We start from the raw sequence: 17,485 nt of genomic DNA, 5'->3' as shown, positions 1-17,485 counted from the left end.
TTTTTGTTTTTATTTTTCCCAGTTCTTGTTTATGCATGCTTATTAGGTGTTGTAGATTCAAGTAGAGGTAGTGGCTTCCTAGTCGGTCAAGTTTTGATATTGTATATGTTGTGTGGGTTATAAGAGTGTATTCGATCCTCCCCATACCCCGTACGTCATCTGGTATCAAAGCTTAAGCTCCTAAAACCTAAAAGTATATTTATTGTTGTTAGCATTTTATGAATTAATTAACATTCAAAATTTATTTTTAGTCGTTAATTCGTACTGCACCTACTTGAATTCATATTTATCCATATAATTCAAGTAGTTCGTGTTTTTATTATTATTAAAAAAAATTTAAATTAAAATAAAAAAATTCTAATTGCACCCCATAAGGCAATTGTCGTGTTGTTTGCATTTTACATAACAAAAGTAGGTTAACTGCCTAAATAGATTGTTAGAAAACCATCGAGTGGAAGACTATGTCATCTACTATGGTGAGAGTGAAAACTTTTGTGTTCACATTTTATTTGCATCCTCCATTCTGCATTGCATAAAACACTCAGTGCATGCACATTTTGTGCTTCTAGAGTCTGCTAGGAATTTTGCAAATTCTTTATAGCTTACTGGAACTCAATTAAAGAAGATCCTAACTTCAACGCTCAACTTGGTAGTGAAACTTGAGTGTTGACAGTTGAGAGCTGAAACACAAGTGATTACGAGGGAGTGTTATTTTCCACTAACCTATCTTATAGATTTTATTCACAATGAATTTTCATGGAGAACTCACCGAACTACCTCGCAATATGCAAAAATTCCAATATCTACTTGACCAATGGAAGGAATTAGTGCAAGGAGCTTTAAGGGAAGAGATGGCTCGATCATGTAATGATGTGACAGAGATATTGTTAGTGATCGCGAGAATAGTAATGAGTAGGAAGACCAACCATCAATGGGCGCAAGTAGAGAAAGTATCGCTCAACTAGTACAAGGAGATGTGTTTGTGGCTCAACGACCACTGAACATACAAGTTAAGCCCGAAGACAATGATTAAAAGGAAACCATTTTTCACTCTAGATGCCTACTCAAAGGAAAGGCCTGTAGTGTGATAATTGATAGAGGTAGTTATACTAATATTGCTAGCACCTGGCTAGTCGATCAGACAGGGCTAACTTGTAAACAACATCCTAGCCCCTACAAGCTACATTAGTTGAATGACAGTGAAGAGATTAGTGTCGCCAAATAGGTACATGCTCTAATTTCCATTAGTAACTATAAAGACCAGATACTATGCGATGTGGTTCCCATGCAAGCGTTACCTACTTCTAGGAAGGCCATGGTAATATGGCCGAGATGTTAGCCATGCAGGTAAAAAAGCCAGTACTTCATCCGAATGGGAGGCCTCACCCATGTTTTGATGCCTTTTTCAAGGAGGGACGCCTACAAATATCAACTCAAAATTAAGCAGTCATATAAAGAGTTCACTAAAAGACAAGAAGAGAAAGACAACAGTTTGGACTTACCAAAAGTTATTTCTTTCTTCAAAAATAATCTGAGTATCCCACTAGTTGCCTAGTAAACCCTTTGTCCTCTTTAATCGTAGATGAAAAATTTATAATCACTACATCTTCAAGGACCAACCCTCTCAAAGAAGGGGGGATGATGTGATAGCAGCCGGAGACATGCCTAAACTAGTGGAAGGCAGGAAGAGGACTAGCACTCACGACCTCTCAGGAATGAAAGAAAGCATTTTTGAAGTAAGAGTACTCTAGTTGACTTTATTTCTATTCAAGTTTCAAATAAGAAGGTAGAATCCACTGGACAGAAATCCCAACTTAGGAAGATGAGACATCAAAAGATGCCAAAAAATCCATAGGATAATAGGCTTCACCGCCAAAGATTATTCGGCCCAAAAATCCCGAACCAAAAGAATTGTCCAGATGTTGAATGGGTATGGGCACCCATAGGGTATACATGTGTCACAATACACGTACAAGACACTTGGCCACCATGTTTATTGGTATTTCGAGAGCCTATGATGCACAAATCTAAGCAACCATATACCCCACAAGAAAACAGGAGGCAAGAATGTTCCTCGGCACGTGGGCAGCTTTTTTAACGCACGGATGAGACCACCCGCACATGTGTCAGGTATACGAGCCAACCTGCTCACCCCATGCCCATAAGCACGCACACGCCTGGGCTGTGTGCCCAAATGTATAGCAACGTCCACACATGGGTCCTGCAAACCCGACACATGAAACCAACCATGCCCACACTGGCCTATTTGGCCTGATGCACGGCCACCTAGCAATCAAGCGAAGCGCACGCTTAGCTAGCCTACACCCAACACGCTGGTCCAAACTATGGACCCACTCCACACAAACCGCGTGATGTTTCTGGGTCAACCCGCACACTCCATCAATCCTGCAACTCGGTTCTCCACTTCCTTAAGTCTATCTTGGACTCCACCTCCTCATTTTTCACATGTTTTAATTAATTTTTCCATGTGTTTTACATGAAAAACACATGGGATAGTTCCACCATATTTTAATATTTTTTAACATTATTTTTATGTAAATTCTATCCTTTAGGATTATTTAATCAATTAATTTAAATTCTACATTGTGATAGAATATTATTGTATTATTTTTTAAGTGTTTGTAACTCTTTAGGATTATCTAAAAAAAAAGCCTCTATATAGGCCTTTATCCATAGGTTGTAAACACAAATACATTTTGAGTTGAGAATAAAAGTGAAAACTTAGGATTTTCTGCTTCATTTAGCATTTTACTAACATTTTTACCTTCTTCAAGTTCTTCAAGAAATAAAAGTCTTTAGAAATCTATTTGAGCCAAGGAGCGGGGGATCAACTTATTGGTAAGTCTGTGGCATTTTTACTTTCCTTGTCTTTATTTTCCCTACTTCTTGTTTATGCATGCCTATTAGGCATAGTAGATTTAAGTTGAGAGAGGAATTTTCTAGGCAGTTAAATTTTGATATTGCATACGTTGTGTGGGTTATAAGAGTTGATTCCATCCTACCCATACCCTTCTGCATCAATCTGGATTGATTTTTGTTTTAAAAGCCCATTTAACTCCAATTACCTTGTGATCTTTATTAACCAGCTGCCATGTTTTATCTTTATTGATCATCTCCATTTTTGCATCTATTGCTCCCCTCTATGCTAGAGAATCATGAGCTTTAACATAGGTGGTAGGTTCAATGATTGTAATATTGCACCTTTGGTAAATGTCATCCAAGGTCCTTGTATCCTTAATGGGAAGAGAATCCACAAATTTGATTGCCTTTGCTTGTAGTTTGTCTGTCATCTACTTCTCAAGTAAAAGACATCTAGCTATTTCCATTATTGTTCTATTATTGCTTTCACACACACCATTTTATTGTGGTGTGTATGGTGTTGTGATATCTCAAATGCAAATTAAGGAATAAGGGTACCAAATACAGAAACAGATTACGAATACATAATAGTTAATTGTATGCAACAAATCAAATTATTACAAATCCCTTACAAAATATATGAGTTCCAATTACACATATAACTGAGGTCAGAAGTAACAACAAAATACAAAATATCAAAATGAAAAAAGGGCCACTTCTTTCACCATGTGAATGGACTCATCAGAGTGCAGGACAAGTCCTGCACTCAAGGTTTGTGGATTCATAGAATCCTCATAGACTTCAGGGGATAGGTCAGCGATCGGTTCCTCATTATCTTCCTCATCTGGAGGGGTGCATAGAAATGTGTGAGTTCTACATACTTAATAAGAAAAACAGTATTTAAATAACATCATAAGATTTTAAAAGTGAATAACTATATCATCAACACTTACCATCAGGAGTCATGTCAGGGTCCTTTCTTAATTTATGAAACTAGTTTGTTTATTAAAGAAAACATTATATCCATCATATCATGGTCATTTCAATCAAATCAATCATGTTGATAATAGAGAAAATCAAATAAATCATGATATACACAAATTTTCATATCATACTTTGCTAAGTCATTCTAATTTCCATCTACTGAGGGGCGGATACGGATTTTCAACTATCCATGTAGAATGACCAGATCAGATATAACAATAATTTATAACTTGCTAAACCAACAGCACATTTGCGGCTTGCCAAATCATGACACGATCCATGACCACGGTCATGCTAACCATAATGATCCTATCAAATAGTCTATGGCCATAGTCGTACTTTGCCAAAAGGTGACCCCTGCATATATATTGCGTCACAACTCTTATCAGAGAGTACACCGTCATCCACAAGAGTGGTCCTCTTACGTTTTTTCATACCAGATGGGGGAAAAACATAAACTCCTCAAAGATAAAAAACCTAACGAAATACTTGATGCATTATGCATATCAATACAAATACATATCTTTCATACCATTTCATGCTTAATCTCTTTTTTATATTTTAGTAATTGATCATAAGAATTATATCATTAAAATCACATGCAAATCATCAAGTGCATATGCGATCATATAACATGCTATAACAAGTAAACTTTACTTCATTTGGACATTTAAACACAATCATGCAAATCATAATTTCAAGCTTCATAATTTTTACTCTAGAAATACTCCTTAAAATGTTTAAAAGTAAATACTGAATTCCTTACCGAAACCTTAAAATTTTCCTACACCTTTTCTTCTTCTTCTCCTCTCCTTCTCTCTCTAGATCACTCCCTCTCTCTCTAAGCTCTAGGAGGATAGAAAAATAGAATAGAAGTGATGAGGAAATGATGAAGGTAGAGTCCCTATTTATAAAAAATGGGGACAATCAGATTTACACGAAGTGGAAAATTTTGGTGAGGAGAGAGAAAGTTAATTGGAAAGGAGTGATGCGATAATTGAAGGATGTGACTGACGTACAGATGACGCGACATGATGACGACACAAAAAATTGATGCACACCACCCAAATGATGGCAGCACGTCGCCCAAGCGACGACAGCACACTGCCTAAGACAGCGATGGCTTGTCGCCCAATCGGTGGTACACACCACCCAAGGTGATGCACGATGCCCTAGCCTACAAGCGCACCGCCCTATCCTGCCATGCGCATGACCTACAGTGCACAAGCCCATACGTGCAGGCCTATCACGCAAGCCTACAGCGCAGATGCACGCGTACAGGGCGGATGGAACTGTGCCAATTTGTGCACAATGGGACGCGCGTACAGACAGGCCTCGCGCCCCGTGTGAGTGGGACATGCGCATAATGGGCACATCCTATGTTGGCTGCACGCACGCGAGCACAATGTGCAATGCCCATGCGGGCAGGTGATTTTTGCCTTTTCTCCGTCTTTTTTTTCCTGAAAATTTATTTTTAAATAAAAATAACAAAATAAAATTTCTACGACAAAATAATATTAAAAATATAAACTTTAAAAATTATTTAAATAAATTAAAAATGCAAATTTAATTTACAAAATATGATATTTAATTAAAATTTAAAAACTACGAAACAATTTAAAGAATTTGAGCGACTTTAGGGCCCGAATAAATAGGGGTTCATAATTATAATTTAAGCGCGAAGGTTTGTAGGGTGTTACAGGTGTGGTAAAGTGATGAACTATGTTTACATTGTTACAATCCTCAATAAACTGATTCGATGTATACTTAGTACTATTATCATATCTCAGGCATTTAATCAACAGACTACTCTGATTTTCTACTATGGCCTTAAAGTTTTACCAAACACTTTACTCTTGAGTTTAATAAAATAAATCCAACACATCCTAGTATAATCATCAATGGAAAGGATGAAGTATTTGCTACCACAAAGTGAGGTTGTTTTCATAGGACCGCAAACATTAGTGTGGATAAGTTGAAGCTTTTGGCTGGCTCTTTGTGTTTGTCTTTTGGAAAATGGTAGTCTAGTTCGCTTACCAAGTTTACATATTTCACACAATTGAATTTCACTAATGACTACAAGCATGTTTTTAATGATCTCCTTTTACTTCATATTTGAGAGACTTCTCTAATTAAAGCACCTAAATCTTTTGTGCCAAAGATTTGAAACAACATGAATGGTGCTGGAGTAAGTGTGTTCAGAAATCTTTTCCTAATCAGCAATAAAACTTATGTTCTTCATCTTTGCACAAAATACTGATCTTTCCTCTTTTGATATAGGTAAAGATTCAAGGACGAATCATTTTAAAAAATTGAGGGATGATGTGATCCAAAGTAGCCAACAAGAAAATTTTTCAGAGACACAAGCATCAACTCGTGAGCTATAAGAATACTGCGAGTTATAAGAATCCAGCAGGATTTTTACCCACGCGCACATAGCTGCATGAAAAGAAGACAATATGTACACACTCGCATCGGAAAAGCCATGCATGTACACACCCACAAGAGAAGATCATGCACATATGCTTATGCTACAGGAGGAAGTTTGTGCTCGTATGAAAGGGGATATTCCCCGAGGGAAAGAGGAATCCTCTTCCCATGTGGGTTCCATTAAATCCACTAAAAAGTAGAATGATATTTTCGGCCCAAGAAAGCTTCCTACATCAATTCAACATCAAGAATAGTCCAAGAACTTTCCAGAAGGTTGACTTAGAGACCTTGGAAGAAGAATCATAATGCCCATAGGCTTAATCACAAGATCAAGGTCCAAGAAACTTCAACAAGCTTCAACATTTTTTTTAAAGGATGGATTAGTGAAGAGATAAGTCTAGAGGCCCAAGAAAGTTTAAGAAAAGTGCCCAAGAAATTAAAAAATGCCTCACCATATGTGAATCTCATCATCCACACATGTGGCTGAGAGAGAGCGAGAAAGGAGGGTACTATTGGGGATTCCTCTTCCTATGAGTAAATTGATTCCTCATCCAACTTTTTCTCTTAGAATCTTGAAGAGTTGCACTCTTATTTGAAGAAGACAATTAGTATAAGGGGAAAATCTAAGAAGAAGTGGCAAAACAACTTCAACCTTTCAAGATAATGTTTTAATCGTTTGATTTTGTTTGATCTAACACCTTTACCTTTGTAGGAAATTACAAATACAGATGGGTGATAAAGAGTTGAGATGATTAAAGACATACCCGAGAAGGTCATATAGCATATCAAGAAGAAAAATTGATATTATGCTCGCAATGTTGATAAAGGAAAGAAAAAAGTTGTGTTTCAACTAGTTACTAGTTTTGGGTTCATTTACAGAAGAAGAGATTTTATAAAAACAACAAAAATTTGAATTGGATCCAAGAGGTGATGGATCATTTCAAGTCTTAAAATACGTTAATGACAATGCTTAGAAGATAGATCTCCCAAGTGAGGATGATGTGTCTGCTACTTTTAATATCTTCGATCTTTTTCATTTTGATGTAGGTGAAGATTCGAGGAGCAATCTTTTCAAATAAAAGGGGATGATGTCATCCAAGGTAGAGAGAAAAAAAATTTTCAGAGACACAAGCATCAACCCATAAGCTGTAAAAATTTTGCAGGATTGTTACCCACACACATACAGTTGCAAAGGAAGAAGACGACATGTGTGTACCCCACAAGAAGAGCCGCATGCGCATGTCAGAACAAGAAGACCTCGCATACATGCCTACGAAGCAGGAAGAAGCCTGCATTCATGGGAAAAGGAATATTCCTCACAGAAAAGAGGAATCCTCTTTCCACGTGAACTCCTACGAGTCTGCCAAAGAGAAGGCCCAATAATCATGTACCCATAGACCCAATCATAAGATCAAGGTTCAAGAAACTTCAACAAGCCTTCAACCTCCTTGTTTAATAATGAATTAGTGAAGAAATAAGTTTGAAGGCCCAATAAAGTTCAAGAAAAGTGCCCAAAAAATCAAGGAAGGCCTCGACCATGTGTGAATCTCATCATCCACACATGTGGTCGAAAGGAAGCAAGAAAGAAGGCTCCCACCCGTGCATGATTCCTCTTCTCATGAGGAAACTAATCCCTCATCTAACTTCTTATCTTAGAATCTTGAAGAGTTCAACTCCTACTAAAAAAAGACAAGTAACATAAGAGGAAGAATATAAGAAGAAGCAGCAAAACAAGTTCTAATTGAATAAAAACTCATGAGTAAGAGTTTGAGAAGGAAAAGCAGTCCCACCCACATGGGATTCCTTACTTGAGAGAAAGTCCAACTTCTTCCCATCACGTGTTTTGAGTTTTCCAATTTTTGAGTTCCTTTTAGATTAAATTTGTTTCCAAAGAAGAGATCTACATATGTTCAACATTTCACTTCAAGAAATATTTGATTTCATAAAAAAAAAAAAAGATAGAGTTTGTGGAATATTCAACCAGACCCCCTTCTCCTAGTCAAACTCTTCAACCTTTTTTTTTTTACTCCAATAAGGAGAATTTTTCATCATCTTCAAGTTGGAAGCTGCAACATAAATCAATTAATTAATGAAGATTCGAACCTATATGAATTGGGACATTCAAACATGAGTGGGACACTTCAAGCTGTTAAAGAGAGAGGAGTTCTTCTATTAATTAAAGTTTTTAAATTTAAATTTTATTTTAATGTTTTCCTAGATAAACTTGTGTTAAAAATTTAGTTAGGATTTTATTTTCCAATTTGTAGTAGAATATATACGATGAAAGCTTATATAAAGGTCATCCATAGGTCGTATTCACTTGATTCTCGTATTAATAAAATATTAGTTATTTACTTTTTATATGTTGCTAATTGTGAATGTTTTGTAAGATGTTCTTCAAACTATCTTGTTGAGATAAGAATTTTATATACAATCAAGCTAAGCTTGTGATGTCTTTTCAATTCTGATTTGTTAATTATTTTTAACTTAATTAACTAATTAAACTTTATTGTTCCAATTTTATTGTTTTAATGGTTTCTAATTATTTATTTTAAATTGTTTTATTACATAATCTTAACAATTCTCAGCAATTCACAATTTTCCACAATTTTTTTCCAATTGTTACTTTAAAATTTAAGATTTTATTTTTACTTTAATTTAAAATTTTCTCAAAGGATCCTTCTACTCATATCATACTGCTCGAGAGACCGAGAGATATTTCCACCTTGCTCAGCCTGTGGCCTAATGGGCTTTCGTGAGGGTCCCTTGGCATACTTATGCTTGTTAGGCTGTAACACCCCAGACCTTTATAATAAAATGGGATAAGAAATTTTGTGATTTGATTCCCATTAGTACTTAAATTTCTAGTATCTTCACAGTCATTAATAATTTTTTTCCTTTTCTATTTTTCATAATTTAATTTAAACAACAATTTCAGGAAGGAATGGAAATTAACGCAATACGAGGCAATTGGTGAGGCCTGCACTGCATGGCTACTGGCATAAGCTTGTTGCCAATTGATGTGACTAGTCATCACGTCAGGCGGCTCGCTGCATGGGGCCCACGACCATGCCCCCATCTAACCCTTTAGATTCCTGCCACGTGGTGCGAATCTAACCCTCCAAATCCCTTTAAAAACCTCTCTTCCTCTCCATTCTTCACCATCTTTCCAATTCTTCAAACTTTCACAAAAATTAGAGAGAGGAAGAGAAGAAATTTTTTTAGAGAGAGAAGAGGAAGAGTGGGTTAATCAGAAGCTTGTTTAAGGAATTTCTAGAAGCTTTTTCTTCGCTTCTGAAAGGCTAAATTGACTCAATTTTGGTAAAGAATTATTGGTATTTTTCACTTACATTTCTAAGTGCTCTTTTAGTAAATTAATTTGGTGGAAATGAAAAAATTGTCAAAATGAGCTCCATGCTTGCTTTATGAATTATTTCGATTTAGGCTTGTTTGATGATTTGTTTAGATGTTTGATATTTAATTTTTAACCAAATGATATGGCAACGAATCGTGGGATTGACCCTTTGTCCTACCTTTGGTAATGACAAATAGAGCTGTTCTAAAGAGCTCTAGTTTCAAAGAATACCCCAATGGTCAAATATAGAAATAATGGGCCTTTGGCTAAATATATTGATGTCCCCCCAGGCTCTGGATGTAAATTAACTATGAATATGTGATAGACCTGAAACGTGATGGTCATAAAAGAGTGCTGAAAATAAAAGAAAAAAATAAAAATCTATTAGATTGTTATTTATGAGGGTTTTCTTTTTCTCCCTCCTCTGAATAAATGTTGGTGAACTAGTCCCTATGAATGATCAGTGTTTTTCCTCTAACTAGAATAGACTCGCAAAATGATATGTAGGGCCACAGTAGCAAAGTGTGACCATGGACATATATTAGACATTAGAAAATTATGGAACTTACCTCATAAAGTTATGGAACTAACCTCAGAAAGTTATGGAACTAACCTCAAAAAGTTATGGAACTGTCCCTAAATGAAAAATAAACTAGCCCCAATGAAGAAAATGAAACGAATTGGTCCTTCACAGCAGTAGTTGGGAATCCCCTCTATGCTCAGTAGATATATGTTAGAATGACTTCGCATGAAGGTCAATAAAAGACTTAATGAAGACATAGATTTAGTAGCATTTAAGAAATGAAGATGCTTGGTGTAGGTAGATGTTGTTTGTTTCTTTGTTCATAATATGTTATATGTTATTTTTGTCTTCACTATAATGTCTTGGTCACTTGTTTCTTTCAAGATGAAAGACAATTTTCTCTAAGTACTTAAAATATGCTCATCCGTGAAAGCTTATGAGGTAAGTCAACTTTATTATCAAGTATTGTTTTCCTTATTGAGTCTACATGAAATTCACCCCCAATCCGTGCCCCCCCCCCCCCCCGATGAGAAAAGCAATGATGCACATGATGTGCTGCCCTTTAAAACTTGTCTGGATCCCTTCTCGGATCCTTAGGATAGTTACAAGTGTTTTATAATGTTTGCGCTCTGATGGCTCTTTTGTAAAATGACTATATTTTATATATTCACATTGTGATAGCTAACCATTAGCCTCAGGTGTAAAGTGAATCTTGATTTTTATGTGAGGGGATTTTATTTCTTTGGCTTCAATATTAATTTAGTTATTAGCGTTTGTATTATTTTCTATTATCTGGCTCCCTCCTACCATCAGGTACTTGGGAAGTCAAACGGGTCAACATGACTCGCTGGCTTGTTATGTAGGAAATTAGCCCCTGGGACCTACGCTGATGCATATTATGTGCACTCTCACATGCCCCTACACTGTTGTGTGCGCATATCACCTTGTATGCGATGTTCGCAGATACCCATGTGGACCCTTTTGGTACTTATAGATGCTGGATAGTGTCCCTCACTCTGCTGTTCTCGGTAGTTCTAGGTGCCCGAAAAAAGACATCTCCTACACATACCTACATAGCTAGGCCATGTGTGCCAAACAACATCAGCACTTTGGTGTCTGACATGCTTAACAGAAGTAATTTTTGCTTGTGTCACCGATTCCTTTCCATTTTTATTTTACAATTTCAATTTACATTGCTTTATCTTATGGCCAACAAGAAATTCATCTTTAAAAAACCTTAAAACATTCATAATTTATAGATTATCATAAAAAATGCAGTTTATGAACTCACTCACCCATTCCAATTTAAACACTAATACTTTTAATTTTTGAATAATTTACCAGTGCAAATGTGTATCTAATAATCCATAAATATAATAACCAGATTATTCTTACTCTTACCTCAAAGAATATCACATGTTCGACTCAAAAGCACAAAGGAAAAAGGAGTTTGTGATTGAGAATCGATTCTGCAACTCACTAAGAAACTATTGCAGAACTCGTGGAGCAATACGAGTTAGATTTGGCTTAAGAGTTATTTAGCTTTCAAAAATAAATTTCTCATATTCTTAACAACATGTTCTAATGGCTAACTACCTAAGATTGCGAATAAAAATGAAAATGGAAATGGTATTTACTATAAAATAAAGGTCCTACCTATGTAGTTCGCGATGACTGATGCAGTAGCAAAGAAGCTTCAAGTTTCAAGTTTGCCGCAGTTTTTTTGCTTGAGGACCTGTAAAATGGATGCTTAGATGCTAAAGAATCAAAGGTAAACAAATTATAAAGGAAAAGGACTCATCTAAATTAGAACAGAAGGAAAATTTCTCCAACACATGCCCAGACCTCCCCCTCGGTACAATTCTGTTCGCTCATTGGCACCCTTTATTTCTCTCAATTTGCACTCAAAATTGCTCAACATAGAATGGGGAAGAAAATGATCGAAAGAGGAAGATTTAAAAGGGATTTAAAGATCAAAAGGCCACCATTGGATTACATGCATTCCATCGGGGTCTTTGCTGGCCATAAATGGCTAATAGCTAGCAGAGGAAAAAGGTTAGAGCTTGACAGTTGCCTAGCCAGCTGGGCTTCTTCCACTAGGTTGCCAAAATGCCACTAAAGGATAGGTTAGTGGTGTCAAATTAAAAACCTGAATTATGAGTACTTTCAAGGAACAACTCCTCACTGCTCGTGGGTAAGTTGTCAGCAGTTAGCTGATAAGGTCTCACGGCTCATGGGCAAAGCACTCGATGTTCCCTCATGCAGATATGTCAAGCCATATGCAGCTAACACACACACTCCAATGCACGTCTGTGGGCTGCCAAGCTTGTAGGCTTGATAGGTGAAATCTGCGCATGTCTGTGAACATATCTAAAAACCTCGCAGGTGGGGAATTTTCTTGCTCCCATAGGTTGCCTTTATTTCCGTATGATTTAATATATGTATATATGTAAGATTTTAATTTAATACAAGCAAAAAATAAATTAAAATTAATTTATCCAAAACATAACACATAATATACAAAATGCTTCATTTATTGAAATTTTAAAATAATACAACATTAGATGTTATATTCTCCCCCCTTCCCTCGCTAATTTTTTTTTTTTTAAATTTTATATTTACAAAAACAACCCTTGGTACATATCTCTCATGGTAGTCTCAACTTTTCAGGTCACTCCTTGAGGGGGAATGTTGATGTAATTATACTTTAATCATATGAATGTTTTGAGATTGTAGTTCCCTAACTTGTTTGTCAAGGAAGCAGAATGGATATTTTCATATGACAAATCAGGTTGTAGTGCTAATGGCTTATAAGAAATGACATGAGTTATATCATAGTGATATTTTTGAAGCATCGATACATGGAAGATGTCATGAATGCTGGAAAGCTGGGGTAGAAGGGTTAAGTGATATGCAACAGAACCAACCTATTCTAAAATTTAAAAAGGTTTAATAAATCTAGGGTTCAGTTTCTTGCACCTCCCAAATCTCATGATTCTCCTGATTGGAGAAACCTTGAGAAATACGTGATCCCCTACTGCAATTTCTAAGTTCTTCTACCTGTTATCAACATAACTCTTTTGATGACTTTGGGTAGTGAGCAAATTCCATCGGATGACAGAAATCTTATCAACACTTTCTTTTACTAGATCAGGTCCTGACAAATGTCTCTTCTCAACTTTCTCCCAATAGGAAGGAGAACGGTAAGGTCTACCATATAATGCCTCATATGGTGCCATCTCAATGCTAGAATGGTAGTTGTTGTTATAAGCAAACTCTACTAATGGTAATGTCTATCCCAACTACCTCCTAAGTCAAACATGCAAGCTCTTAGCATATGCTCAAGTGTTTATATGGTTTTTTCAGTTTGCCCATCGGTTTGTGGGTGCAAAGTAGTGCTAAAAGAAAGATGAGTGCCAAGAATCTCTTAAAAATTGGACTAAAATTTAGAATTAAATCGTGAATCTTGGGAAAAAATGGTAGACACTAGGATATTGTTAAGACGGACAATCTCTTGTATATAAAGCTATACTAATCGACTAAGAGGCTGTGTAGATTTAATAGCCAAAAAGTGAGTTGACTTGATCAATCTATCAATGATTACCCAGATAGCATTATGTCCATGGCAAGTTCAGGGTAATCCAATGATAAAGTGTATGGTCACATGTTCCCATTTTCATTCAAGAATAAGGAGAGGCTAAAGTAAACCACTAGGCTGTTGGTGCTTAGCTTTGGCATACTTACTTCGAAGACGCTAAGAGATAAAATCTATGATATCCCTCTTCATCTTTAACCACCAAAAATGAGATTTCAAATCATGATACATCTTGGTATTGCTAGGATGAATAGATAATCAGGAGGAATGGGCCTCCCTCGAGATATCCTGTTTTAACTCAGAATCCTTTAGTGCCCACAAACGATTCCTGAATCGCACTAGATAATCATAAGAGACCTTAAATTCAGTCTTATTGCCAAGAGAGATCTATTTCCTTTGTTTCTGAACTTGAGAATCTCTAGACTAAACATCCTTAATTCTCTCAATGGAATAAAGATGACTATGCAAATGGGCAAGAAAGGCACCATCATCTGTGATGTCAAATGACAGATCTTGGATAGTTTGAGCAACTATAATTTTGAGATCATCAGCCGAGCAATAAATTCAGAACTTTTTCTATTGAGGCTGTCAGCTACGACATTACCCTTTCCAGGATGATAAGAAATAGTGCAACCACAATCCTCCATTAGATCCAACTAACATCTCCATATTTAATTTCTTTTTTGTGAAAAAATATTTTAGGCTCTTATAATCAGTGAAAATATCAAAGGTTTCATCGTAAAGGTAGTGTCACTAAATCTTTAGGGTGAAAACAATAGATGCAAGCTCATGTGAATAGGGTAGTTAAGTTAATGTGTTTTTAATTGTGTAGAGCCGTAAGCAACTACTCTATCATGATGCATAAGTACATAACCCAAGCTTAAGTGAGATGCATCACAGTAAACTATGAAACCACCAGAGCCGTTAGGAATAGTCAGAAGAGGAGCTATGGTTAATCCATTCTTCAGCTCAAGAAAACCCTATTCACAATCAGAGTTCCAATCAAATTTAGATTCTTTCAGGTCAATCGAGTTAGTGGAGCAACAATTTTAGAGAAACCCTCCATAAAGCGTCGATAATAACTAGTAAGACCCAGAAAACTCTGAACTTCTAATGTAGTAATTGATCGTTTGCAACCATGTATTGCCTCGATCTTGGAGGAATCAACAGAAATACCCTCATTAGAGACAATATGACATAGAAAAGTCATTCTGTCTAGCCAGAACTTGCACTTACTGAATTTGGCATAAAGCTTGTTCTAATATAAAATTTCTGAGACATGTGCCAAGTGTATAAAATTGTCGACCAGATATTAAGAATAGATAAGTATGTCATCAATGAAGACAATAATATACTTATCTTAGATTGGGCTAAATATCTGGTTCATGAGATCCATAAAGATTGTAGGAGCATTTTTTTAGTCTGAATGGCATAACCAGAAACTCATAATTTCCATAATAGGATTGAAAAGTCATCTTGGGGATGTCTTTGGCTTAAACCCATAATTGATTATAGTCTTAGCATAGGTCAATTTTGGAAAGAGTGAGACACTCTGGATTTGATCAAACAAATCATCAATTCTGGATAACGAATATTTTTTTTGTCACTTACTCGATTTAAATCACATTAATCAATACACATACACATCGAACCTTCTTTCTTCTTTATAAAGAGGACTATAGCACCCCATGGCAAAGTACTTGGTCGAATAAACCCCTTGGTCTGGAGTTCCTATAATTGATTATGAAATTCTTGTAACTCGGCACGACCTGTCCAATATAGAGCTTTAAAAATAGGAAATGTACTTATCAATAGGTTGATGGATTATTGAACTTCTCTTTCTGGAGGCATGCTCGATAACTCATCAAGGAAAATATTCGGATAGTCCTTTACAATAGTGATGTTGTGAATGTCAGGTACAGAGTTCATTTTTTATAATTCCAAAGAAAACCTGAATTAAGGAAGGAAATTTGCAAAATTAATATCTTTAATAACAATTGAAATACCATTATAAAACATAAATTCAAAACACAGTTATATTATTAATTATTTTCATTTATGTTCAATGAATAGGGTTCACTATTAGGGGGATGAAGTACAAAAGTCTTCTTAAAGCAATGGAGGGTAGCATGATAAGCAGCTAGCCAATCCACACCCAAAATCACAAAAAAAATATCTTTAAAATCCATAAGTAGAAGTCTACAGCTACTTCCCTGCTAGCAATCCTAACCCTACAGGACTTATACACAAAAGCACGCACAAAGGAGTCAAAGATAAAAAGTGTACCCTCGATAACTGTTGGTGTAGCCTCTATATCTAGCTCTATCAACTGATATACATGACCCTTGGCAACTGGTTTACGATGCTACTATGGACAATACTTCACAAAAATTTTCATCTTACAAAATTGTAACAGTATTGATAGCCTTATAACAGGGCCGATTGCCATGTCTATTCCCACATTATTTACATACAGGACTAGATGCAAGAAAAATACATTATGATGGTGGAACAAAAGTAGTAGTAATCCTGGGCAACTTGTCAACTACTCCTTGAACTGGCTATTTTTTTTAGATGACCAGAACACCAAGAACCCCACTAGCTTGTTTGAATCTAACAGCAAGTAACTTGTCTATTAACTGGGAATTCTCAAGGACCTCTACGCAAGTACTTGGCCTAAACATGGCCACATGATCATATATAGCAGTTCTCAAACCCTTCAGAAAATGTCAGGCCTTCTAAACCTCAATAGAGACTAATTAAGGTGCAAATTCAGAGAGTTGGGAAAACTTGATAGAATAGACACTAATTGCCACACTGCCCTGTTTGAGCTCTTGGAACTCATATTCTTTCTTCTCTTGAACCCTGATCAAAAAGAAGTTCTGATAAAAAAACATCCAAAAATTTATCCCAGGTGATAGGAAAAAACAAAGTATCTTTCTTCAAACAACACCAGTGTTCCACAACACCAACAAGAAATAAAAGCAACAAGAGGAAGCTTATACTCCTCAGTCATGTCCAAAATAGTGAAAAGCTTCTCTATCTGCATAATCCATCGTTTGGCTGACATGGGATTAGGACTACCATCAAATTCTAATGGACTGAGCTTCCAGAACTCAGAAATATTATTGGTTATAGTCCTATTATATTAGTCTGATCATGAACTTGGCACTGATGATCAATATTCTATTGGAGATGCACCTATTGACCTACGTTATGAGTCAAACCCTAAATGGCTTTAAATATCTTTGTGAACTTTGCTCGAATAAGGGCATTATCAAGGCCTTCAGCAGATGGTCTTTCACGTGGCATATTTCCTACACAAGGGAAACAACTGCTCAGAAAAATAATAAGTATATCTCAAGACAATTAGGATGTTCAATTCAGCTAAAGCTAGTTGTCTAATTTATTTTATCATAACCCTAAGCTCAGTTGTATGGGATGTTCCTAGGATTTTACTGTGATACCACCTGTGATACTCTGATGCCAAATAGGCACCAATATTCAAAATAGCAGTAAAAAGTTAAATAATTACATTACAAAGCACTATATGTGACATTTCAAATGTTAATTAAGGCATGTGGGTGTCAGATACAGAAACATATTACAAGTGCATGATAAATAATTATATGCAGTGGGACAAATTAATACAAATCCATTATGAAATATATGAGTTTCAATTACATATAAATAATTGAGACTAAAAGTGGCTAAAAAA

At 35.9% G+C, this 17,485-nt stretch overlaps 2 long non-coding RNA genes across 2 annotated transcripts; one reads left to right on the top strand and one right to left on the bottom strand.

Annotated features, from left to right (window-relative positions):
- Window positions 1-3,475: 3,475 nt before the first annotated feature.
- Window positions 3,476-12,261, bottom strand: LOC148241977 (uncharacterized). Its single transcript, XR_015814020.1, has 2 exons — window positions 11,829-12,261; window positions 3,476-3,724 (listed from the first exon to the last, which is right to left on the bottom strand). It is a non-coding gene; the product is annotated as an uncharacterized LOC148241977 (long non-coding RNA).
- On the top strand, window positions 5,435-11,415 carry LOC148241978 (uncharacterized). Its single transcript, XR_015814021.1, has 2 exons — window positions 5,435-9,615; window positions 11,036-11,415. It is a non-coding gene; the product is annotated as an uncharacterized LOC148241978 (long non-coding RNA).
- Window positions 12,262-17,485: the final 5,224 nt, after the last annotated feature.

Source organism: Carica papaya, chromosome 8 (assembly GCF_054855325.1).
Source record: "Carica papaya isolate Zhongbai chromosome 8, ASM5485532v1, whole genome shotgun sequence".
NCBI lineage: Eukaryota > Viridiplantae > Streptophyta > Magnoliopsida > Brassicales > Caricaceae > Carica > Carica papaya.
This window is presented reverse-complemented; position numbering and strand designations above follow the sequence as displayed.